This window comes from Mustela lutreola, chromosome 8 (assembly GCF_030435805.1).
Source record: "Mustela lutreola isolate mMusLut2 chromosome 8, mMusLut2.pri, whole genome shotgun sequence".
In the NCBI taxonomy this organism is placed as follows: Eukaryota; Metazoa; Chordata; class Mammalia; order Carnivora; family Mustelidae; genus Mustela; species Mustela lutreola.
In genome coordinates this window covers 82,128,418-82,154,150 of record NC_081297.1, presented here as the reverse complement: position 1 = coordinate 82,154,150, position 25,733 = coordinate 82,128,418, and the positions used below count along the sequence as shown (strand labels likewise).

Genomic DNA, 25,733 nt, shown 5'->3' with positions numbered 1-25,733 from the left:
CTTCAGCATAGGATGGAATTTATTTAAAATAAATAGTGGTGGGGCCACCTTAGGGTTAGAATTATAGCTCTGGCCCACTCTCCCTACCCATGGAAGTTTGGGTAAATTATTCTGTGCCTCAGTTTTTACACAGGTAAAATGGGGAATAAAAAAGTAAAGACTCCATGAGGTGCTTGTGAGATTTACATGAGTTAATACTAGTAAAGTGCTTAGCACTTTATAAGCATTCGGACATTATAAATAAAATTACTATGATTATTTAAAAATCAGCCTATATTTCCTCACATTCTTTAATTCAATGCTTACTTCACTTTTCTTGAGATCATCCAGGATCTCCTCCTTATTGCCAGAAGTCAAGTCTTTATCCTACTTGATTTCCCTCTTCAGCTTCAATACTGCTGGCTATCTCTGTTTTTGAGACTTTTTCCTTTTGCTTTTAGGGAGGACAATGCTCTCACTTCTCTCTGGTTTCTCTTCCTGCCTAGGCCAGCTGTTGTAGCTTCTCACTCTTTGACTTTTACTCTACACTCTTACTCTGCTAGACAAGCTTGTCTATTAATTGGTCTTCAACTACTACCACATGTGGGAAAGCAGAGGGTAAAATAAATTTATTTATTTATTTATTTATTTATTTATTTTAAGATTTTATTGATTTTATTTATTCATTTGACAGACAGAGATCACAAATAGGCAGAGAGGCAGGCAGAGAGGCAGGCAGAGAGAGAGGGAAGCAGGCTCCCTGCTGAGCAGAGAGCCCGATGCGGGGCTCGATCCCAGGACCCTGGGATCATGACCTGAGCTGAAGGCAGAAGCTTTAACCCACTGAGCCACCCAGGAGCCCCCAGAGGGTAAAATTTAATATGCTTTTATCTTTGGGGGATAGTTATAAACCACAGAGAGGTTAAATTTAAATTAAAATTAGGGAAAAAAATACATGTATGCCTCTTCCTCACATTTATTCCATAGGTAATATATCTCCAACCTATCCAAAAAACTACATATATTAAGTTTAACTATCAAACTTCATCTACCACATGCTTGAGTGTGTAAATATTTACACACAGCAGTCACCAGACTATATCTTATTTATGTATGTATGGGTGGGTGTCAAAACCTTAGTCTTACCTCAGTATTAGAAATCTTTACATTTTTAGCTCTCAATTCTTCTCAGAAAACTATACTCAAGGGGCACCTGGGTGGCTCAGTCAGTTGAGCATCTGACTCTTGGTCTCAACTCAGTTCATGATCTCAGGGTCATGAGACACGAACTGGCCTGGGGCTCTGCAGTTTGTGCAGTCAGCTTGAGATTGTCTTCCTCTCCCTCTGTCCCTACCCCTGCTAGCGCTCTCTCTTTCTCTCTCTAAAATAAACAAACAGATCTTAACAACGAACAAACAAAACTACACCTGAGAGTCACTGAGCTACATAAAGATCACACACACACACACACAGTCACTAATCAGATACAATGCACACATGCCCTATTCATGCTGCATTAATATGGGCAAAAATAACATCACCACAAACTTACTTCCCACATTTTCTCAAGACTTCTACAGTCAAGTTAATATGCCTGCTAATAGGCACACTTCCTTATTTTATTGAAGACAAAATATAAATTATAGTGTAACCTGCCTAGATATTAAAACAGGCTAAGTGTGTTTCAATATCTGCAATTTATTTTTGAGCCATTTCAGCATAAAGCCTGTGATCTCTGACACAGTTTAGATTAAGCAATAACAGTAACGTTGATAGTAGTGGGAATGCACTATCCAGGGTGGAGCTGGTGGTCTCCAATCAGGAAGCCCATACATCAGGGTGGTTACAAGAGACAAATGTTTTGGGGACTTTGCTCATTACCTACTGGATGGATTTTCTTTGGTGTAATCACCAGCTTGTTAATTATAATTAGCCTGATGAATATCAGGCTAAAGGATTCAAATCTGTGTGGCTTGTTACAATGTTTTAGAGATACTTCCACCCTTAAGTAAACAAACTGTAAGAATCTGTTGATGCCTGGAACCCCTCATGACTAGTAAAAGACCAAGAATCTCTCCTCTGTTATGCTGTTGTCTATGTTCCTTAAAGGTGTATTAGAACACCTAAAAATACAAAGATAAGAGCCTTCACCAAGCTTACAAGCTAGGCTGTTTCAACAATTCAATGTTATTTGCCAATAGATGTTTATTTAAACATTATCTGTATGTGTAGTTTAATCAAAATGTGCTTTCATTATAAACTGGTAGTGAGGCCAAGTAATCCTCACCTGCTTCAAGCTTCTTGGTGGATACCTCTATCAATCTAATCCCCCAAATACGACACCTAAAAGGTTTGGCAGGACCAAACTGACTGTGGAAGAATGGTGTAAATATTTGTTACATTAGACAATGTAGTCTACGACCTCACTTTGAATGGACAATGTGAATGATGCTTAGCATTCCTTTCTTACAGATTTGCTGTAGCAATTACATGATTTAAAAGAGGTGAATATGATCTGAAAACTATAAGGCACCATAATCATGTGCAATATTATTGCCACCTTTTGACTATACTTTGAACTTAAAGAATGTTGGTTTTGTTGTCCTTCCTCTTTCCTGAATATTAGTTTTATCTACGTGCCTGTGCTATAAGGCCCTTACTCCATTGCTCTGGAATTCCTCCCCACCAAATACATGTACACACACACAGGTTTTTGTCTGAAATCTAAAACATTTTGGACTGGAAATAAGATAAGCAATATTTATTATTTATTAACAATATTATTAATATAATCATAGGTAGTACATATATAATATAGCATTAAGTAAGAAATAATGAAGACGTAAGTGAGAGAACACAGAGTTTTTGTGACTGCCACTGTACATGCTCTTATTAGACAGGTGAGGTTGGCCAGTCTGGCTTTGGATACATAAGAGTATTATATTTAGGCCAGTGCCAGTTATTTAGGAGCTTAAAAATAACTTGATTTGACCTCAGAATTGAACAAAGTGTTCCAGATCAGCTCTATCAGAAGCTCAGCAGCCTCTGCATATTCAACTAGAATCAACTGTATTTTTTTTTTTTAATAGAATGTAAGAGTTCCATGTTCATTTCTGAGATAGGTCTGAAATTTACTGTCATTCCTACAATGCCATTGAATTACATTCACTCAGTGCTGATAAGCAAGTCCTTATTTTTGTCCGATTTGGGAAAAGACTCCACACTTCCTCGGAAGACCAAAAGACTAGGCTGAGGAGTTTAAGCCTGATCCTACCGACAACAGGGATCCTAGCAGGAGTGTCTCAAGACCTAGTCCCACCATCCGACTATTAACTAAGTGACCTTCCATAGCTATTCTTCTGAATATGGTATGACCTCCCAGTGTCACCACCTACTGGAATTCTATAGGTTTAGTATTTGATGTCATTGGTCCTTAACTATAAAAACTACAATCTTTGCCAATACTATATCTTTGCCTTACCACCTAGATAACCTCAACTGTGACTTTTAAAAGGCCAACAACTCTGTTGCTCTTGGCAAAAATCAAAGAGAACTGTAAAGCAAGATCCCTAATTCCTTTTGTTTTACAAATATTTTAAGTTGTGTACTTAACTTCTTAAGTCATACTGCTTAAAAATGATTCACAAACAGTATACACTTAACTGTTATCTTGCTGAATATCTGAAGAATGGAAAACAATTTTCCTGCTAAGTATATGAAATTAAGAATAAAAACTCCAATGATTCAACTAATCAGAATGAGAGGTACCTGGGTGGTTCATTAAGTGTCTGCCTTCAGCTAAGGTCATGATCTCCTGGGTCCTGAGATGGAGCCTACCCAGTCCGTGGGCTGTAAGGCTCCCTGCTCAGCAAAATGTCTATTTCTCCCTCTCCCTTTGCTTCCCACTCCCAACTCCATTCAGGCTGTCTCTTGCGTGCGTGTTTTCTCTCTCCCTCACATCTAAAGGTATAGATGTACCTATAATCTCAGCCATTTCAAAATATCCCACCCAACAAGGATGAATCCATGCAAACATCTCTCGGATGCCATAACAAAACAGCTGGCATACATTCACTGGTAGTCAGAATCACTAAAAGTGATTAGTGAAAGGCTATGGCATAATGACTTCATGGAAGGAATCCTGGACCGAACAGGGTCATAAAGTCAGTTTCTAATTTCATCTTGAACTCTCACTACTGAATGATCTTGGGCTATTCATTTAGGTTTTTTGAGCTGATTTCTCTAGCTATAAGCTGTCTGATCAGATTATTTCCAAGAACAAAAATCAAATTATATAGTGGGCACAAAAATAGTTCAGAAAAACTGAATGGTGTACTGCAAAAATCTAAAATAAGGAGAACCAACACCAAAGGATTGGGCTGCTATGAAAACATCCTAAAATTCTAGGCTAAAATCACAATTTCCTTGCTAATCTATACAAAACCAAAAGAATCCCTGTCACATGATATCAAGACTAGGTATATTACACTAGGTTTGTTCTGAACTTAGCAAATGGGAGGGAGAACTAGAGACAGTAGCAGACTGAGTTTGAGAGGAAGACCAGTAGAAGACTTGCTCTTGAAAGCTTACTGCCTTGGAATAAAGTTCAAATTCCGTAGTGTAGCATGTAAGACCCCAACACCTGGTCCCAGTCATATATTCAGCCTCATTTCTCTCTACTCCCAGCAATATACTCCAGATTCAGGGACTCTACACACTGTATTACCTCCCAACCATGGTTCTCCAGCTGGAGTGGCCTCTTTCTTTTTCCCCAATCACCTTGTCCTACCTTTACACCACTGTCCACCAGTCATATTTCTTTTGGTCTTTCAGTCCTTGATTAGATCACACAGTCTTCTAAACAGACTTCTCTGCTCCTCATAGCTCTAAGTAACAAGTTCATCCTCTTTCCTTTTGCTATCACCTTTATATCCATAATAGGGCTTTTGAAAGTTCAAATTTTCCTTTGCTAACTAGACTATAAGCTTCTTGAAAGACAGGGCCATTTCTAATCCTCAAAATACCATCCACAACAAATATAATTCCTTCTATATAACATGTGCTTCATCAATGTTTGTGAAGTGAATATAAACAAGGTGATCTGAATACATTATATTAGAAGACACTGAGCAGTAGTACTCTATCTAAGTCCCAGTTAATTCTAAAGCAATCTCAAAATTTCCTCCTAGTGTAAAATCTAAATAAATAGAAATCTTAACTCAGGACAGAAATAGAAAACTGTGTTTCTCATAAACAGTCATGCTATAAACAGAAACCTAAACAAACTTTAGGACAATGTGATATCCTACCCCAGACCCTGGGGCGGGGTGGGGCAGGGTGGTGGTGGCAATTTCCTAATGGTTTCCCAAAGGGTGTCTACCATTTGATCTGTATGGAGTATCCTCCCAGATAATGCCTTTCATCCTTAAGTCTTAGTTCAAGAGTGAATTTTCCTCTTAAACCTTCGCTGATTTCATCAAGCAGTCTTAGAAACATCTTTCCAGAAACACTTCCAATCCCACCCCAAGAATCCACATCTCCATCTTATCCATGATTACATTCCAAAAATGATTTCTTTAAATACCTGGCCCAGATACAAACTATCTGGAAGATAAGACTGGTTTTCTTTGTTTTTGCAAATCCAGCCTGTAGGCGACTTAATGGATACTGCATGAATGGATCAAAGATGAGTAAAGGCACTGCCCAATATACCAACATCATTTATCTGCAAATAGCTAACTTCCCAGTACTGGGTTCAGAACCTAGTGCTTAGACAAACTCAGAGTACATTCCCAGAAATTTTCACTGCACCTGAGTATTACTCTCACAGAAACAATACCATCCATGAATACAGTTCCAGGCTGACATATCAAGCACTCTTCTATCTGAAGGATCTAAAATAGTTAAAATTGCTAGGAATTTTAGGAGTCCCAGAGCTAGAAAATATAATATTAGTAAAATTTCTCTGTTTTGTAGAGCTTTGTGGGCTAGATTAAAATCTTAATCTCCCTTTTAGTGTAAATACCCTTGGAAAAAGATAGAAACAAAAGGAGTACTAATAAATTATTGAGAGTGAGGAAAAATATTTTCCCTTTTTTTCCTTTTACATATGGAATGAAGACTGGGAAGAACCTTAAAGGGCAAAGGACAAATGGAGCAGAGGGTGAAAAAGGCTAACCTATGCCTATTATAACCCAGCAGTAATAATCAACCAGAACAGAGAAGACATATTTTTAGAAGTTTTTCCATTTTGAATGTACAACAGGATGAACAGTGCTAAAGGTGGAAACTTGGCCCAATGTTAGTTCAGGAGGCCAGGAAATTGTTCTAGAACAGAAAGGGTGAACACAGCCAGACTGAGCCCAGAGGCTCCTATAATTCCAGAGGTAAGGAGGAAAGTTGGATTCCAAGGGTTACTAAGGGGCTCCCCAGAGCTCCAAAGAGACCATGAAGGAGCCATTTGCCACAAGAGATTTTTAAGGTAGACAAAGCTGCTCCACTTTAGATAAAGATGCCCCACTGAACATCCAGCAGCAAGGGCATAACTGGTTACAAAGCTTCAAAGAACCAACTTACACTCCTTGAACTGCACTGGGGGACTGCAAGCTTAAAGTCTTCTTCGTCACTTTGAACCTATGAACAAATGAGCTTAAGAAGAGCCTCTCAAAAGCTCATCTGTTTGAAAGAGAGAGCTTCTGAACTTACAATGCAAAGAAAGAGAAACAGGCATGCATATGGTATATAAAGAAAGTAAGACAGCCTTCTAAGGGAGTGAGCACCTCCTTCGGAAAGAAAGGATAGCTAGGCTGGGTTTTAAAGCTATCAAATATGGGTAAGAGAGAGGTCGAACCATTTTTTCATGGGATCAAATAGCATATTTAGATGTTGCAGCATCAATGCATAAAACAGCTTACTACTTTAATCCTGCTATAGGCTAGCATGGAAGGACAGGTGAGGGAGGAGAGCTGGAGGGCAGCCAAGCAGGGAGGCCGGACAGCCAGCTGGCCAGTCCAGGACAAGGGACTAGAACCAGATTTCACAGGTCTGGTATGCTATAACAAGAATCTGAATTCAACCCTGCAGGCATTGACAGAGCTTAGTTGTTAAGCAAGTTAGTGACACAGTGAGATTTCTGTGTCCAAGCACTCATCTGCTGACATGTGGATACTGGCTTTCAGGTGGAAAGACCTAAATGAGAGATGCTCAATTAGAGTAGTGAATGAAGGAGAAATGGGAAAAATTTCCTCAGCTGTCCAGGAGGTAAAATCAGGAGAACTAGATGAATTAATCAAGGTGAGGTGGCACAGGAAAGGCAAGATTAAGAACAAAGTGGATGATGGTGCCACAAACCCAGGTGGGAAATACAGGAAGAAGTTAGGAGACATGTTGATCTCAAGGGATTGCTGCATGGTTCAGCAGAGAAGGGTCTAGAAGTCATAGCACAGAACACTATAGGAACGATTTGTAAGTCCATCACTACATAGGCCAGAATAAAAACAATAAAAGTGGGTGAGACCATTCAGACAAGAGTTCTTACATTCTTGAGATATGAACCCTTTTAAGAACCTGATGAAAATTCTCACCTCCCCCCCAACCAAAATGTACACTAACATTTTGGAAAAAACACCAGGCAGTTTACAGGTCCCTTGCTACCAACGGAGGACCATAGGTCATGAAATGCTAGGCCTGGGGACTAGGGGAAGAAGACGGGAAGAAGGTCTAAAGCAGCATTTCTCAACAATGATGCTACCAGCAAATTGCACAGGACATGTCTCCACCATGCAGAATGTGAGCATCCAGGCCCAGCCCTGCCCACTGACACAAGAAATACCCACAGCCTAGGCTCTGTGGACAGCCGAAAAAGGCCCCCACATATTTCCAAATACTACCACCCTGTTTGAGAACTCCTGGTCAAAAGGGAGAGAAGGAAACAGCAAAGAAGACTGAGCAAGAAAGATCAGAGATGGGAAGAAAAGTGGATCTACCCCTCAGCCAATAAGTCATTCTCATTTCCAAAATATACCCATGATGTGACCCTTTTCCTACCTCTACCACTAGAGCACCTCAACTAAGCCACACCTTGAGTGAAGTCCTGTAATCATCTCCTAACTGGTCTCCCCACTTCTTTTCTTCTTTCTTTCTTTCTATTAAGTCACCATGGCATATTACACCAGGCATATTACATTGCCTGGTGTATGTGCCTTGTACGCACAAGTTTGTACCTCTTGACCCCCTTCACCCATTTCAACACCCCCACTCGCCACCTTTGGCAACTACCAATCTGTTCTCTGTACCTATGAGTTGGGTGTTTTGTATACGGGATCATACAGTATTTGCCTTTGTATGTTTATTTCACTTGTTCAAGATCTGCCCGTGTTGTCACAAATGGCAAGGTTTCCTCTCTTCTGGCTGAATCATATTCCATTGCATGTATATGCTACATTTTCTTTATTCATTCATCGACTGATGGACACTCAGGTTGTTTCCAGGTCTTGGTTTTCCACTTCTGTTCTTAATTCCTCTTGAAAAGTCCCTTCCCCATGGCAACAAAGCGATCTTCTTCATTTCACTAATTGTATTTCATAAGTATTTTTATAATACTATTTGCCACGCTATTTTTTACAAATATTAATTCATTTCATCCTTATAACAACATTGTGAGATGGATATCATTCCTATTCCCACTTTACCACCAAGGCACAGAGATGTTAGGAACTACTACAAGGTGACAGAGCCAGTAACTGTAGGGCTAGGATTTTAATTTAGGCCACCGGCTCCACAGTTCATGCTCTTGCCTACCACTCTATGCTACCCTCCAACTCATTCATTCCTCTGTTCAAGATCCTCAACTGTCTTCTCACTCAAGAGTAAAAACCAAGTTCCTTATCATAGCCCGTAAGTGCCTGGTGTATGGGCCCCCCACCTCCTCTACCTTGTCTCCTGCTCCTATCCCCTCCTCCCCCTATTCCCAGCCTCACTGGTCCGGCAGCTATGATATGTGTATTTACCTGTATGCACTCTCTCCTCTGAGTGTTCTTCCTCCAGCTAGCTGCAGAGTTTATTTCCTTCACTTTATTAAATTCTCTACTCCAATGTGTTCTCATTAGTAAGGTCTTGCTGCCCATCTAATATCAAACAACACCTCTACTCCCATCCCCATCATTTTCAATTTCTCCAACTTGTTACATTTTCCCCCCTCTGATTCATGTATCATCCTATAAAGCATGTAAAATTACTCATTCACTTTTTAACTTCCTCCAATAGAATGTACTTTCTAGGAGGGCAGTTTTCTGTGTTTCGTTCTCTGTTAGAGCTCACTGCATGGAAGGTCACGCAGTTCATTTCTGAATGAATGAATGAACAACAACAAGAAAGAGTGTTCACAAGGAAGCCAAGAAGTCTGAAGACAGAGGGAGATGGCTCAACAGTGAAAACATACTACAAACAGCTTTTGTTCTATTAGAGGTAACAAGTTTTCATTGATTTTGGCAATTAAGAAATTGGTGCCTTTGGCAAGAAATGTTTCCAAGAAATGGTGCCTGCCTGGGGAGTGAGTTGGTAGGTAATGCAGTAGAAGTATTAAACACAGACAATTCCTGTAAGAAGTCAGCTAAGAAAGGAGACAGCTAGAAGGAGTAGAAATGTCAAGAGAGACCTGAGCATATCCTTTCCAGGTTGAGAGTGAGGAAAGAAGGGAAGAGGAGACTGAAATTCAATAGAGAGAAAGGAGTACTAATGGTGAACGTCCTAGCAGATAGAAACTCCAGACTGTGAGGAATGAGGACCATCATCCATGTTAACTAGCAAAGGCTCTTCTCCCACACTTAGATGATCTACAGTGACCACATTCTCTTCAGAGACCATCAGCCTAGACAGACTGCAGAGCATGTGTCCTCTCCAAAGAGCACTGGGGCCTCTTCAGACTCCTAGTTCAGACAGAAGGAGCTTACTGGAGTCGGTAAGGGGAAAGGCACTAACCCCTCACTGAGACATTTCACATGCATTCACTTCCATATATGGACATCTACAAACATCACTTTTATTCCAAAACAGCCCTTAATGATTAATTAGTAACCCCATTTAAAGGAAACGTGAGAAGGGGTAAGCTTTATAACTATGCCAAGGCTACCCAGGTCCAGCCAGGCTTTACTGAACTGGGCACTCTTTCCAATATATACCACATGTCATCACTCACTATTAGGAGAAGAGACAGATCATCAAAACTAGAAAAATTAAAATGGAAGATGTGATCTAGTATGGGACACTTTCAAAGAGAGAAAACATAAATAATTTCACTAACAGTAAAGATAATTAAAATTTAAAGGGGTAAGTTATGCATGTACGCCAACCACCAGACGTTACTACTATGATACATAGCAAATTACAAAAAGCAAAAGGGAGAAGGAGAAATGCTTGAGTAGAAAAGGTTTACATAAAGGCTACAGTAAGGAAACTAGAAATTTGATTAAACATAACAAAAACATTCATTATCACGTATATGATTTAGCTGCTTTTCCTTTAGTTTGTGTTATCCAGCTGTGAATGTCAACTGATAAAATATAAAGAGATACAACAGACAACCCATTTTCCACAATGATGCAAAGGCAATTCAGTAGTTAAAGAATAGTCTTTTTAAAAATTAGATTTCCATATGCAGAAAATGAACTTCAGTTCAAAACTTACTCAATACAAAATATTAAATCAATAAGCCAAACACCTTAACAGACACCTTGCCAAAGATGTAGGGCAAATAAGCATATGAAAAGATGCCCCACATCATATGTCATCAGGGAAATATAAGTTAAAACAACAAGATATCACTACATACCTTTTAGATCAGTCAAAACACAAAACACTGACAACACCAAATGTCAAGGAAAAGGAACTCTCATTCATTGCTGGTGGGAATGAAAAATGGTACTCTTTGGAAAAGTCCTTTGGAAGACAATGTGGCGACTTCTTATAAAACTAAATATACTCTTACCATATGACCCTGCACCTAGCTCTTTTGTATTTATCCAAAGGAGTTGAATACTTATGTCCACACTAAAACCTGCGCATGGATGATTATTGCAGCTTTATTCATAATTGCCAAAACTTGGAAACAGACATGTCCTTCAGTATGTGAATGGACAAACTGTGGTATATCCAAACAGCGGCATATTATTCAGACCTAAAATGAGCTATCAAGCTATGAAAAGACATGGAGGAAACATAAATGCATATTAGTAAGTAAAGAGCTAATCTGAAAAGGCTATATACCATATGATTCCAACTCTATGACATTTGGAAAAGGAAACACTACAGAGATAGTAAAATCATTAATGGTTGCCTGGCGTTAGCTGGGGAGGAGAGATGAACAGGCAGAGCACAGAGGATTTTTTAGGGCAGTGCAAATACTCTATGATGCCATGATGGATATGTGTCATTATACATTTCCCCAGACATATAGTACTTAGAACACCAAGAGTGAGCCCTAAGGTAAACCATGGACTTTGGGTGATAATGATGTGTCAAAGTAGGTTCAACTGCAACAAATGTACCATTCTGGTGGGGAATGTTGATAACGGAGGAGGGGATACACATACAGAGGAGGGGAGTCAGGAAGCATAGGGGAAATCTCTGTACCTTCCGCTCAGTTTTGCTTCGAACCTAAAATTGCTCTAAAAAATAAAATCTATTTTAAAAACACAACTTAAAGTAGATCATAGACTCCAACATAAAAGCTAACACTATAAAATTTCTAGAAGAAAACCAGAAAATTTCTAGAAGGAAATTTCTTTGACCTTAGCTTAGGCAAAGGTTTTCTTAAAAAGGACACCAAAACCATAATGTATAAGAGAAGAAAATCATAAGCTGGAATTCATCAAAATCAAAAAACTCCTACTTCAAAGTCATTGTGAAAATGAAAGGACAAGCCACAGACAGGAAAAAAATCTTTACAAAGCATATATCTGAAAAATGACTTGTCCAAAATATATAAAGAACTCTCAAAATTCAATAATAAGAAAACCATTAACCTAATAAAAATGTGAGCAAAAGACTGGAACAGAACACCAAAGAAGATATGAAGATAGCAAAAAATACATCAAAAGATGCTCAACACCATTGGTCATTAAGGAAATGCAAATTAAAATCAAAATGAAATACTGTTAATGACTACAATTAAAAAGTCTAATAAAAAATGGAAAAAAAAGACTAATAATACTAAGTGTTGGTAAGAATGTGAAGGAATTAGCATGCTTATAAACTGCTGGTAGGAGAGTAAAATGAAATAATCACTTTGGAAGCAGCTTGGCAGTTTCTGAAAAAGCTACACATACATCTACCAGGATCCTGCCATTCTACTCCTAGGTTCTTACCCAAGACTAATGGAGGCACATGTCCACACAAGGATGATATACAAATGTTCACAGCAGCTTTTAAGAGACAAAAATTAGAAACAACCCAAATGTCCATCAACAGGTACATACATACATAAATCGTTATATATCCATACAGTGGAACGCTATTCAGCAATGAGAAGAAATGAACTATTGCTGGATTTATCAACATGAATGCATCTCCAAATAATTATTCTGAGTGAAAGAAGCCAGACTAAAAAAAGACTATATACTACATGATTCCATTCATTTAAATTCTAGAAAATGCAAACTACCCTGCAGAAAGCAAAGCTTCTGAGGGGAGAGGATAATGGACAGGCAAGGGATTGCAAATGGGAACGGAGAAACTTGGTGGGGGGGATATTCACTATCTTGTCTGTGGTGATGATTTCATATTTATATATGTAGGTTGGAAGCTTATCCAACTGTACACTTAAATATGTACAGTTCATTGCATGTCAGTAGCTGTTTACCTCAGTTCTTTTCAGTAGAGATAAAAAAAAAAAAAGGAAATAGCAAAGGAGGAAATCATTATATACAAAAAGAAAGAAAAATACTGCGCAAGTAAACTATTTAAGGTTTCCTGACATCTAATGGCATCAAGTATTAGAATGTGCTTCAGAGGGGCGCCTGGGTGGCTCAGTCGATTAAGCAACAGCCTTCAGCTCAGGTCATGCTCCCAGATCGAGTCCCCTTTCAGGCTCCCAGCTCCGCGAGGAGTCTGCTTCTCTCTCTGACCTTCTACCCTCTCATGCTCTCTCTTACTTGCTCTCTCTCTCTCAAATAAATAAAATCTTAAAAAAAAAAAAAAAAAAAAAAGAACTTGCTTCAGAAATGACCAAATTTTGCATCAAACACTGCGAATTATTCCCAACCTATCTTTCTTTCTTTCTTTTTTTTTTTTTTTTTTTTTTTTTTTTTTTTTTTTTTTTTTAGGGGTTGAGGGAAATCTTGATTAAATTTTGGGTCCATGTGTGACATGGGCAATTTTTTTTTTTTTTATTTATTTTTTTTTTTATTTTTTATTTTTTATAAACATATATTTTTTATATACATATATTTTTATCCCCAGGTCTGTGAATCACCAGGTTTACACACTTCACAGCACTCACCAAATCACATACCCTCCCCAATGTCCATAATCCCACCCCCTTCTCCCCAACCCCCTCCCCCCGGCAACCCTCAGTTTGTTTTGTGAGATTAAGAGTCACTTATGGTTTGTCTCCCTCCCAATCCCATCTTGTTTCATTTATTCTTCTACCCACTTAAGCCTCCATGTTGCATCACCACTTCCTCATATCAGGGAGATCATATGATAGTTGTCTTTCTCTGCTTGACTTATTTCGCTAAGCATGATACGCTCTAGTTCCATCCATGTTGTTGCAAATGGCAAGATTTCATTTCTTTTGATGGCTGCATAGTATTCCATTGTGTATATATACCACATCTTCTTGATCCATTCATCTGTTGATGGACATCTAGGTTCTTTCCATAGTTTGGCTATTGTGGACATTGCTGCTATAAACATTCGGGTGCATGTGTCCCTTTGGATCACTACATTTGTATCTTTAGGGTAAATACCCAATAGTGCAATTGCTGGGTCATAGGGCAGTTCTATTTTCAACATTTTGAGGAACCTCCATGCTGTTTTCCAGAGTGGCTGCACCAGCTTGCATTCCCACCAACAGTGTAGGAGGGTTCCCCTTTCTCCGCATCCTCGCCAGCATCTGTCATTTCCTGACTTGTTGATTTTAGCCATTCTGACTGGTGTGAGGTGATATCTCATTGTGGTTTTGATTTGTATTTCCCTGATGCCAAGTGATATGGAGCACTTTTTCATGTGTCTGTTGGCCATCTGGATGTCTTCTTTGCAGAAATGTCTGTTCATGTCTTCTGCCCATTTCTTGATTGGATTATTTGTTCTTTGGGTGTTGAGTTTGCTAAGTTCTTTATAGATTCTGGACACTAGTCCTTTATCTGATATGTCGTTTGCAAATATCTTCTCCCATTCTGTCAGTTGTCTTTTGATTTTGTTAACTGTTTCCTTTGCTGTGCAAAAGCTTTTGATCTTGATGAAATCCCAGTAGTTCATTTTTTCCCTTGCTTCCCTTGCCTTTTGCGTTGTTCCTAGGAAGATGTTGCTGCGGCAGAGGTCGAAGAGGTTGCTGCCCGTGTTCTCCTCAAGGATTTTGATGGATTCCTTTCGTACATTGAGGTCCTTCATCCATTTTGAGTCTATTTTTGTGTGTGGTGTAAGGAAATGGTCCAATTTCATTTTTCTGCATGTGGCTGTCCAATTTTCCCAGCACCATTTATTGAAAAGGCTGTCTTTTTTCCATTGGACATTCTTTCCTGCTTTGTCGAAGATTAGTTGACCATAGAGTTGAGGGTCTATTTCTGGGCTCTCTATTCTGTTCCATTGATCTATGTGTCTGTTTTTGTGCCAGTACCATGCTGTCTTGAGGATGACAGCTTTGTAATAGAGCTTGAAGTCCGGAATTGTGATGCCACCAACGTTGGCTTTCTTTTTCAATATCCCTTTGGCTATTCGAGGTCTTTTCTGGTTCCATATAAATTTTAGAATTATTTGTTCCATTTCTTTGAAAAAGATGGATGGTACTTTGATAGGAATTGCATTAAATGTGTAGATTGCTTTAGGTAGCATAGACATTTTCACAATATTTATTCTTCCAATCCAGGAGCATGGAACATTTTTCCATTTCTTTGTGTCTTCCTCAATTTCTTTCATGAGTACTTTATAGTTTTCTGAGTATAGATTCTGTGTCTCTTTGGTTAGGTTTATTCCTAGGTATCTTATGGTTTTGGATGCAATTGTAAATGGGATTGACTCCTTAATATCTCTTTCTTCTGTCTTGCTGTTGGTGTAGAGAAATGCAACTGATTTCTGTGCATTGATTTTATATCCTGACACTTTACTGAATTCCTGTATAAGTTCTAGCAGTTTTGGAGTGGAGTCTTTTGGGTTTTCCACATATAGTATCATATCATCTGCGAAGAGTGATAATTTGACTTCTTCTTTGCCGATTTGGATGCCTTTAATTTCCTTTTGTTGTCTGATTGCTGAGGCTAGGACCTCTAGTACGATGTTGAATAGCAGTGGTGATAATGGACATCCCTGCCGTGTTCCTGACTTTAGCGGAAAAGCTTTCAGTTTTTCTCCATTGAGAATGATATTTGCGGTGGGTTTTTCATAGATGGCTTTGATGATATTGAGGTATGTGCCCTCTATCCCTACACTTTGAAGAGTTTTGATCAGGAAGGGATGTTGTACTTTGTCAAATGCTTTTTCAGCATCTATTGAGAGTATCATATGGTTCTTGTTCTTACTTTTATTGATGTGTTGTATCACATTGACTGATTTGCGGATGTTGAACCAACCTTGCAGCCCTGGAATAAATCCCACTTGGTCGTGGTGAATAATCTTTTTAATGTACTGTTGAATCCGATTGGCTAGTATTTTGTTGAGTATTTTCGCATCTGTGTTCATCAAGGATATCGGTCTATAGCTCTCTTTTTTGGTGGGATCCTTGTCTGGTTTTGGGATCAAGGTGATGCTGGCCTCATAAAATGAGTTTGGAAGTTTTCCTTCCATTTCTATTTTTTGGAACAGTTTCAGGAGAATAGGAATTAGTTCTTCTTTAAATGTTTGGTAGAATTCCCCCGGGAAGCCGTCTGGCCCTGGGCTTTTGTTTGTTTGGAGATTTTTAATGACTGTTTCAATCTCCTTACTGGTTATGGGTCTGTTCAGGCTTTCTATTTCTTCATGGTTCAGTTGTGGTAGTTTATATGTTTCTAGGAATGCATCCATTTCTTCCAGATTGTCAAATTTATTGCCGTAGAGTTGCTCATAGTATGTTCTTATAATAGTTTGTATTTCCTTGGTGTTAGTTGTGATCTCTCCTCTTTCATTCATGATTTTATTTATTTGGGTCCTTTCTCTTTTCTTTTTGATAAGTCGGGCCAGGGGTTTATCAATTTTATTAATTCTTTCAAAGAACCAGCTCCTAGTTTCGTTGATTTGTTCTATTGTTTTTTTGGTTTCTATTTCATTGATTTCTGCTCTGATCTTTATGATTTCTCTTCTCCTGCTGGGCTTAGGGTTTCTTTCTTGTTCCTTCTCCAGCTCCTTTAGGTGTAGGGTTAGGTTGTGTACCTGAGACCTTTCTTGTTTCTTGAGAAAGGCTTGTACCGCTATATATTTTCCTCTCAGGACTGCCTTTGTTGTGTCCCACAGATTTTGAACCGTTGTATTTTCATTATCATTTGTTTCCATGATTTTTTTCAATTCTTCTTTAATTTCCCGGTTGACCCATTCATTCTTTAGAAGGATACTCTTTAGTCTCCATGTATTTGGGTTCTTTCCAAACTTCCTTTTGTGGTTGAGTTCTAGCTTTAGAGCATTGTGGTCTGAAAATATGCAGGGAATGATCCCAATCTTTTGATACCGGTTGAGTCCTGATTTAGGACCGAGGATGTGATCTATTCTGGAGAATGTACCATGTGCACTAGAGAAGAATGTGTATTCTGTTGCTTTGGGATGAAATATTCTGAATATATCTGTGATGTCCATCTGGTCCAGTGTGTCATTTAAGGCCTTTATTTCCTTGCTGATCTTTTGCTTGGATGACCTGTCCATTTCAGTGAGGGGAATATTAAAGTCCCCTACTATTATTGTATTGTTGTTTATGTGTTTCTTTGATTTTGTTATTAATTGGTTTATATAGTTGGCTGCTCCCACGTTGGGGGCATAGATATTTAAAATTGTTAAATCTTCTTGTTGGACAGACCCTTTGAGTATGATATAGTGTCCTTCCTCATCTCTTATTACAGTCTTTGGCTTAAAATCTAATTGATCTGATATAAGGATTGCCACTCCTGCTTTCTTCTGATGTCCATTAGCATGGTAAATTCTTTTCCACCCCCTCACTTTAAATCTGGAGGTGTCTTCGGGCTTAAAATGTGTTTCTTGGAGGCAACATATAGATGGGTTTTGTTTTTTTATCCATTCTGATACCCTGTGTCTTTTGACAGGGGCATTTAGCCCATTCACATTCAGGGTAACTATTGAGAGATATGAATTTAGTGCCATTGTATTGCCTGTAAGGTGACTGTTACTGTATATGGTCTCTGTTCCTTTCTGATCTACCACTTGTAGGCTCTCTCTTTGCTTAGAGGACCCCTTTCAATATTTCCTGTAGAGCTGGTTTGGTATTTGCAAATTCTTTCAGTTGTTGTTTGTCCTGGAAGCTTTTAATCTCTCCTTCTATTTTCAATGATAGCCTAGCTGGATATAGTATTCTTGGCTGCATGTTTTTCTCGTTTAGTGCTCTGAAAATATCATGCCAGCTCTTTCTGGCCTGCCAGGTCTCTGTGGATAAGTCAGCTGCCAATCTAATATTTTTACCATTGTATGTTACAGACTTCTTTTCCCGGGCTGCTTTCAGGATTTTCTCTTTGTCATTGAGACTTGTAAATTTTACTATTATGTGACGGGGTGTGGGCCTATTCTTATTTATTTTGAGGGGCATTCTCTGAACCTCCTGAATTTTGATGCTTGTTCCCTTTGCCATATTGGGGAAATTCTCCCCAATAATTCTCTCCAGTATACCTTCTGCTCCCCTCTCACTTTCTTCTTCTTCTGGAATCCCAATTATTCTAATGTTGTTTCGTCTTATGGTGTCACTTATTTCTCGAATTCTCCCCTCGTGGTCCAGTAGCTGTTTGTCCCTCTTTTGATCAGCTTCTTTATTCTCTGTCATTTGGTCTTCTATATCACTAATTCTTTCTTCTGCCTCATTTATCCTAGCAGTGAGAGCCTCCATTTTTGATTGCACCTCATTAATAGCTTTTTTGATTTCAACTTGGTTAGATTTTAGTTCTTTTATTTCTCCAGAAAGGGCTTTTATATCTCTCGAGAGGGTTTCTCTAATATCTTCCATGCCTTTTTCGAGCCCGGCTAGAACCTTGAGAATTGTCATTCTGAACTCTAGATCTGACATATTACTGATGTCTGTATTGATTAGGTCCCTAGCCTTCGGTACTGCCTCTTGTTCTTTTTTTTGTGGTGAATTTTTACGTCTTGTCATTTTGTCCAGATAAGAGTAAATGAAGGGGCAAGTAAAATACTAAAAGGGTGGCAACAACCCCAGGAAAATATGCTTTAGCCAAATTAGAAGAGATCCAAAATCGTGAGTGGGGAGAAAGGGGATAAAAAGAGGTTCAAAAAGGAAGAAAGAAAAAAGAAAAAAAAAAAAAAAAAAAAAAAAAAAAAAGAAAAGAATTTTTTTTTAAAAAAGAAAACACCTAAGAAAAATGTAAAAAAAAATATATATATATTAGATAAACTAGTAAAAGATCGTTAAAAAAGAAAAAGGTAACAGTTAAAAAAAAAAAATTTTACCCGAAGGCGAGAAAAAAAAAAAAAATGAAAAAGAAAAAATTAAATTAACTGCAAGACTAAAAAAAATCACAGGAAAAAAGCCATGAGTTCCGTGCTTGGCTTTCTCCTCCTCTGGAATTCTGCTGCTCTCCTTGGTATTGAAACCGCACTCCTTGGTAGGTGAGCTTGGTCTCGGCTGGATTTCTTGTTGATCTTCTGGGGGAGGGGCCTGTTGTAGTGATTTTCAAGTGTCTTTGCCCCAGGCGGAATTACACCGCCCTTACCCGGGGCCGGGGTGAGTAATCCGCTCGGGTTTGCTTTCAGGAGCTTTTGTTCCCTGAGCGCTTTCCGTAGAGTTCCAGAGGACGGGAATACAAATGGCGGCCTCCTGGTCTCCGGCCCGGAGGAGCCGAGAGCCCAGGGCCCCACTCCTCAGTGCGCCCTCAGAGAACAGCGCCCAGTTACTCCCGTCTGCCTGACCTCCGGCCGCGCTCCGAGCTCACCGAGCCTGCGACCGGTTCAAGGTAACACGGAGCTGCGAGCTTACTGTCGGCTCTGTCTCTGTAGCCGGCTTTCCCGTTCCAATACCCGCAAGCTCTGCGACACTCAGACACCCCCGATCCTTCTGTGACCCTGCGGGACCTGAGGCCACGCTGACCCCGCGTGGGCTTCGCTCCGGTTTAGCCTCTGGAGCGATGTCCCTCCGCGGAACAGACTTTTAAAAGTCCTGATTTTGTGCGCGGTTGCTCCGCCGCTTGCCGGGAGCCGGCCCCTCCCCCCGGGGTCTATCTTCCCGTCGCTTTGGATTCACTTCTCCGCCGGTCCTACCTTTCAGAAAGTGGTTGTTTTTCTGTTTCCAGAATTGCTGTTCTTCTTCTCTTCGATCTGCCGATGGATTTTCAGGTGTTTGCAATCTTTAGATAAGCTATCTAGCTGATCTCCGGCTAGCTGAAGCAGTCTCAGCTTGCTACTTCTCCACCATCTTGACTCCTCCCCCACCAACCTATCTTTCAATAGTACTTCTATAAGGGTTTCAGAGATCACAAATCTATTCAAGTATCTTAAGCAAAAATTACAGTGATATTTTGCTTTTCTGCCCATTACCTATCTAGTAAGAAATCTATAATTTTTTCAACATATGTGCTTCTTTCTGAAGAATAACTTAATTTTAAGTGATTTTCCAATAAAATTACTATAATTAAAGACAAACATGATTTAGCTAGGGGCCAATGACAGTTAACAAGTGACAAAATATATCACCCACATAAATAAAACCTGATAGAAAATCATCACAATTCTCCTGTTACAACCTGTACTTATATCTGATATCTTATCAAAACAAAGAGTTAAAACACATGCTACTGAGTCAGAAAATATTTTTCTTGATGCATAAAACTTGGACAGCATTGGAGTTAATTATAATGAGCTTTGGGATATATTTGAATGTGGCAAAAAAAAAATTGCTAAAAATAAGACTTCTAAATTCTATAGCAAGGCTGTGAAATAAATAGGTAATAGATATTATTGGTGCTATAAAGCCCCAGGCAACTTGTTCAAGGTCACGGAAAGTAACCAAGTAAGCATGTATACATGAGAGAAAAAATAACAGGTTTTAAACAATAACTTTTTTCTCCTCCACAGTGGTAGCTACTCAGGGTACCAATGTCCTGGGGCAAAGAGACCTACCTCAAAGACAAATCAAAGGTCATGCCCTTCCCTGGCCCCACTGCCAATATTTTTATACAAGTAAAATCAGGTCTAAACAAATAAAAAGCTAAGGTAATGGGATGGGCTAGGGAGGGCTTCTCTGTCTTGGCATACCTTCCCAACTAGAAAATAAAGGATGAGTAAACAGGGGAACAACAAGAACCATTTCCTTAAGTAAAGCAAACACATGAAAAGCTGAAGGTTCCTTTTTATGATTTTCATCAGGTGAACTACTCATTCTTCTCTTGTCAAAGCACTTAGCCCAGTGCTTGGCACATAATAAGGACTTAAAAATGCTTTTTTAATCTTCCCTGCTCTCCAAACCCAAGGGCATCCAGCTTTTCGCTGACAAAAACTCAAGAGTACAGACCACTTATGAGGCATAACGTTCAGGAGAAACCCAGAGGTTAAGTGCAAACAAATAAATCATGAAAGAATTAGAACTGGCTCCTAAATTCTCTGTATACCTTATTACATACAAAATACAAAACTAGAAAGGAACTGGAATTATACTCTAAGGGTAAAAGGGAAAATTCTAAAAGGAAACTCAAGCCCTAAGAAACAAGTCAAAAGAAAACGTGGGTGATTATGTAAGAATTAGAGACTAGAAATAAGAAGAACATAAACAGTTCAGGGCTATAGTGCATCAAATTAATAATTTGTAAAGACTAACCACATGACAAAACACTCAAACAAGGTTTAAGCCTTCCTTGGCCTTGGAAAGTCATGAGACTTTTTTGGCTAAAAGAAGGAATGCTTCAGTTAAAGAAGGAAAAAGAATTTCCAGGCCTCTAGGTGGCTCCAATTTTTAAACAACCACTCTGCTACCTTAACTAAGTGTTCAAATGATACCTAGTTATTTATGCAAGTCACATCAACAACTGGACAGTACTAAACATCCTTAGAAATATAATGCTCATTTCTCTACTAGTTTTCTCTACCTTCCTTTGAAGTGTGGCACTGAGTGATCAACAGCTGATGACTAATGTATTATCATATGACACATGTAAAATAATATGACATAGTAAGAATTTCTTCTTTCAGTAATCCTGTGCTGATGAAAAAACACCCATAATTACTTTAATGATGTACTCAGAAAAAGGATTATCTACAAAAGAAAATCACAAGGGTAACACTAGTTAAAAGGTGTCTCAATTTATTATCTGAATGTTCCACAGAGCCCAAATACATTAATTTTACCTGGTATCTGCAAAGGCTATTTCATATTATACATAACACCAGCAAGGAGGAAAAATAGGAGAGTGTCATTCTGGCTTTTGTTAGGAAAAGCAGATTGAACAATGGCAATCAAGATATAAAGACAAAACTATCGTTATTATCTTATTCATTATACGAATAGCCATTTATTGAGCACCTACTAAATGCACTAGGCACTGAGTATAGACTAGCAAATACACCAGGCATTATTTCTGCCCTAGAGGGCAAGAGAGAAACATTAAGTAGTTGAATAATATATAGTTATAACTTATGGCAAACATTAAAAAGGAAAGGTGATTGCTCTATGAGGGCGAAGATAAAGGGATTCTAAGTTACACAATGATAGGGGTGATAAGACATTTGTAAAGATGATACATGAATTTATACCCAAGGATAACAAATTAGTCAAGGAGATGGTCCTAAAATAGAGACCAATAGCATGAGCAAGAGCCCTGCTGGAGAACTGGACAATGTGGTGGGCAAAGGATGAAGATGGGGGGCAGGGCGGTGCACTGGTCAAATCATGCAGGACCTTACAGATATGTTGAAAATTTCATATTTTATCTGGAGAAATAAATGTCTTTCCTAAGAGCTTTGAAAACTTTAAACATTAAGTGACTTGTTTTCTTTTTAGGTTGCTGGAGGGAAAAGGAACTGGAAGGGGTACATTATATGTGCAGAAGGCAATGGGGAAAGATAACGATGGCTTCAAGCAGAATGGAAGCATAGTGGAGACTGAAAATCACACAGATTTGAAAGAGATTTTTCCATAAGAGTAGAAAAGGATTTTTTGACAAACTGGTGGGGGGGGGCAGTGAAAGAGCAGAAGAGAGAATGAAGGATAAACTCCAGCCTTCTGGCCTGAGCCACCTGTTAGATGGATGAGATGGAAAACAGAGGAGGAACTGTTCGAAAGGTTGGGTAATCAAGAGCTCAGTTTTGAAGAAGTGTGAGACAATGCCATTTATTGGCTATGGTACCAGACATTATATTAGATATTCTACTTGTCACAGCATTCCTTTTAGTAGCAGTATCCCCATTTTACAGAAAGCAAACTGTAGATCATGATGTTGAGGTAGCATGTTGAACTCATCCAGTTCAAAGTGACAAAGTCACATTTCCCACCCAAGTCTGGTTGGCTGGTTGTGAGGTAAGCTTTCTTTCCACTATACCCAGTTCATGGGAACTACTTCTACACTTTGCATCTTGAAATCTATTTAGGGTTGGAGCAAGCTAGCGCCCAAGAAGAGTAAATAGGTGATACATTATTTTTTAAATCCAAATTCTCAGATTTATAATGTATAATGTTTTCCTATACCACTCCCAATCCCAATCCACTTCTATCTGCCCAGTTTTACAATGTTTTGAACACTAGCAAGATATCCCTGATCTCAATGATTTACAGTAAAGGAGCAAAGCCACCATGTCCAGAATGAACCATAATGAAAAAGTAGCAATACCCAGCAGCAAACAACATTTCTACTCTCAAGCCATACATATATCAACATAAGATAGATCAACTGAGCAATAAATTCTGAACAACTACTTCTCAAAAACAGCTAAGGCGTTCAAGTCAAGAATTAATGTAAGCCAGTATGGAAGGCTACAAAAGCTAAGAACTGATATTCCCCTTAAAAAATCAAAATCTTGGGGCGCCTGGGTGGCTCAGTCGTTAAGCTTCTGCCTTCGGCTCAAGTCATGATCCCAGAGTCCTGGGATCGAGTCCTGCCTCGGGCTCCCTGCTCAGCGGGAAGCCTGCTTCTCCCTCTCTTACTCCCCTTGCTTGTGTTCCCTCTCTCACTGTCTCTCTCTCTCTCTCTGTTAAATAAAATCTTTTTTTTTTTTAAATCAAAATTTTAAAAGAACAAAATGTTAGGCAAAAAAGAAATTATACCACCATTGTGTAGAATTTAATATCTGCAATTCCCAAATATCTCCACCAAATGCCAAATTCAGCAAACACGCATGCTAAAAACAACCTAAACATCCTTTTCTTTTTAAAAGCTTTTCCCTGTAGCACAATGACACTTTAGCAAACTGAAATGCCTTTCCTATCTGCAGAGTCTCATGATTTTCTCACTCTCTGGGCTGATATCCCTCTCAGCTACTGAAGCCCAGAAATTAGGCTTGATTAATGAACCTAGAAAGAACTCAATGTATTACTAACAATTGTGTCTATTACTGAAAGTACCAGCTTGAGGCTCTTAAAAGGGAGGAAAATGAGGAAAGCGGAGATTTTTGAAAGGTTTCATCACCTACATTACAAATTATATTTTGGTGGGTCTGATCCTTCAATATAATCATCAGATTACATTCAGGCTTCTTAAAGTGGGATATAGGGAGCTTTCATGGTTTGGGGAGAGTTTGTCATGGAGATAAAATTTTAAAAGTAGCATTAGTATGCCCACTGAAACATAAACACACACACACACACACCACCCTCCAAAATGATAGTACTACTGTGTCCTTCCTTCTGATTCTTGTGCCCACCTGGCACCTCTCCCTGCAGAGGTCTAGCTGGTATTCCCTACTGCCTCACCCAGTCAAAGGACAGGTTGCTTAAAATCCATTAAGAAAGCTTCCCATTTTCTATTCCTTCATAACAGGATGGCCAACTCCTGGCAACCCAAAGATGAAAGACTTTTTTTTTAAAAGGGGGCGGGGGATCTACCTGAGGCCTTCTACCAGAATGAGGGAGGTTAATCCAATAGGCAAAAAAGCAGGGCTCTATACATATTTAAAGGTCCTTTCTGGCGACACAACAGATTTAATGAGGAATTGCTGAGCCACATCATACTGGAAAATCCGTATATGTTCCTCCTCGCTGTTACCAGGGTGGAAGATTTTTTTGTTGTTGCTTTAATGCAAGGCTTTGATGTACTGACACAGCTAGCCTGATGGGTTTAAGTCAGCTAGGAAATGTGCCCTGCATCTATTTCCCTTCTAAATCCCTGAAGATCAGGGGCAATACTGACCCGTAATTACATTCAACGCTTGCACTGCTCAAGATGCCATCTGATGCTGAAAAAGTAGTGGTTTAGCAACACCAGGCGGCTCTACGATGCTAAAATAACAACGCAACACTCGATTACGAACCCAGGTACTCGGCTTGTAGGCTCCAGTGCCGCACAAGGACCCACATTCAAAGCTCACGTCGCTTCAGGTTGAAGCTTATTAAGCTTTCCGCGATGTACCCTCGCAAAGTTTCTAGTCTGCAAAACGGAATTACTTTCAAAGTCCCCTGTTTTGGAATCCCCTCCCCAGACGGGTTGGCGGCAAGGGGAAACAGGGACCGAGGATGATAGTTAAGCGTTCACCCAATTTTAAAACCTAAAAACCAATCGTGTTTTCAGAGGAGAAAGTAAGCGTTCACCAAACCACCACCCGGGCAGCGAGCATCCGATTTCCATTGGAGAGAAAAATGCTAAAGAAGCCATACATACGTTTCCCTGGCCAACAAAAGTGGCCTCTAAACTCCCCTGCCAAGGACACGGGGAGGAAACCGAGAAGCAGGGCACAAGCCTGCACTTCTCAATCCGAAGCGCGTGTGTGCGGCGGGGAGAACGCGCAAAGGCGAACACAACAGGGAGAAAGGTGAACCGGAGGAACAGGGAGCCCGCGGCCGCAGGGCAGACCCGGCGAAGAAACCCAAGGTGTAGACAGAGGGGCGAGGGGGCGGGGAAGGGGGAGCCCGCAGGCTCCAGGAGGAGGAGGGAGGGGTCGCAGGCGCTGCCCAGAAATCGCGGCGGCCGAGTAAAGTTAATACTTACTCAGTTTCGCAACTGCGCCGCCCCCGCAGGCCGCCCGGCGGGGCCGGCCGGGGCGCTGGGGACGGGCCGGCGTCCGGAGCTCCGCGGCCGCCCAGCGCCTGTCCTGGCCGCACCGCCCGGCGCGCCTGCCTCCGCCGCACTCGGCGGGCCCCGCGCCCCGCACTGGCGGGAGGCCCTGGCTCCCGGCGCGCCCTCTCCGCGCACCTCCCGGCCGGCGCTAGGTGAGTGTGGCCGCCCCCCGGTGGGGCTGCCGCGGGGTGCTAGCGCGCGGGCAGG

General features: G+C 40.0%; 1 protein-coding gene across 3 annotated transcripts in view; it reads right to left on the bottom strand.

The window, feature by feature from the left end:
- Positions 1–25,587, bottom strand: part of RASSF8 (Ras association domain family member 8) — a 142,412-nt gene extending 116,825 nt beyond the window's left edge. For 2 of the 3 annotated variants that reach the window (XM_059185815.1, XM_059185814.1), the window contains exon 1: positions 25,458–25,581. The gene's annotated coding sequence lies outside the window, so the exon portion shown is untranslated. Of the gene's footprint in view, positions 1–25,457 lie in introns of all 3 variants that reach the window. The other variant, XM_059185817.1, reaches the window with a different exon arrangement.
- Positions 25,588–25,733: the final 146 nt, after the last annotated feature.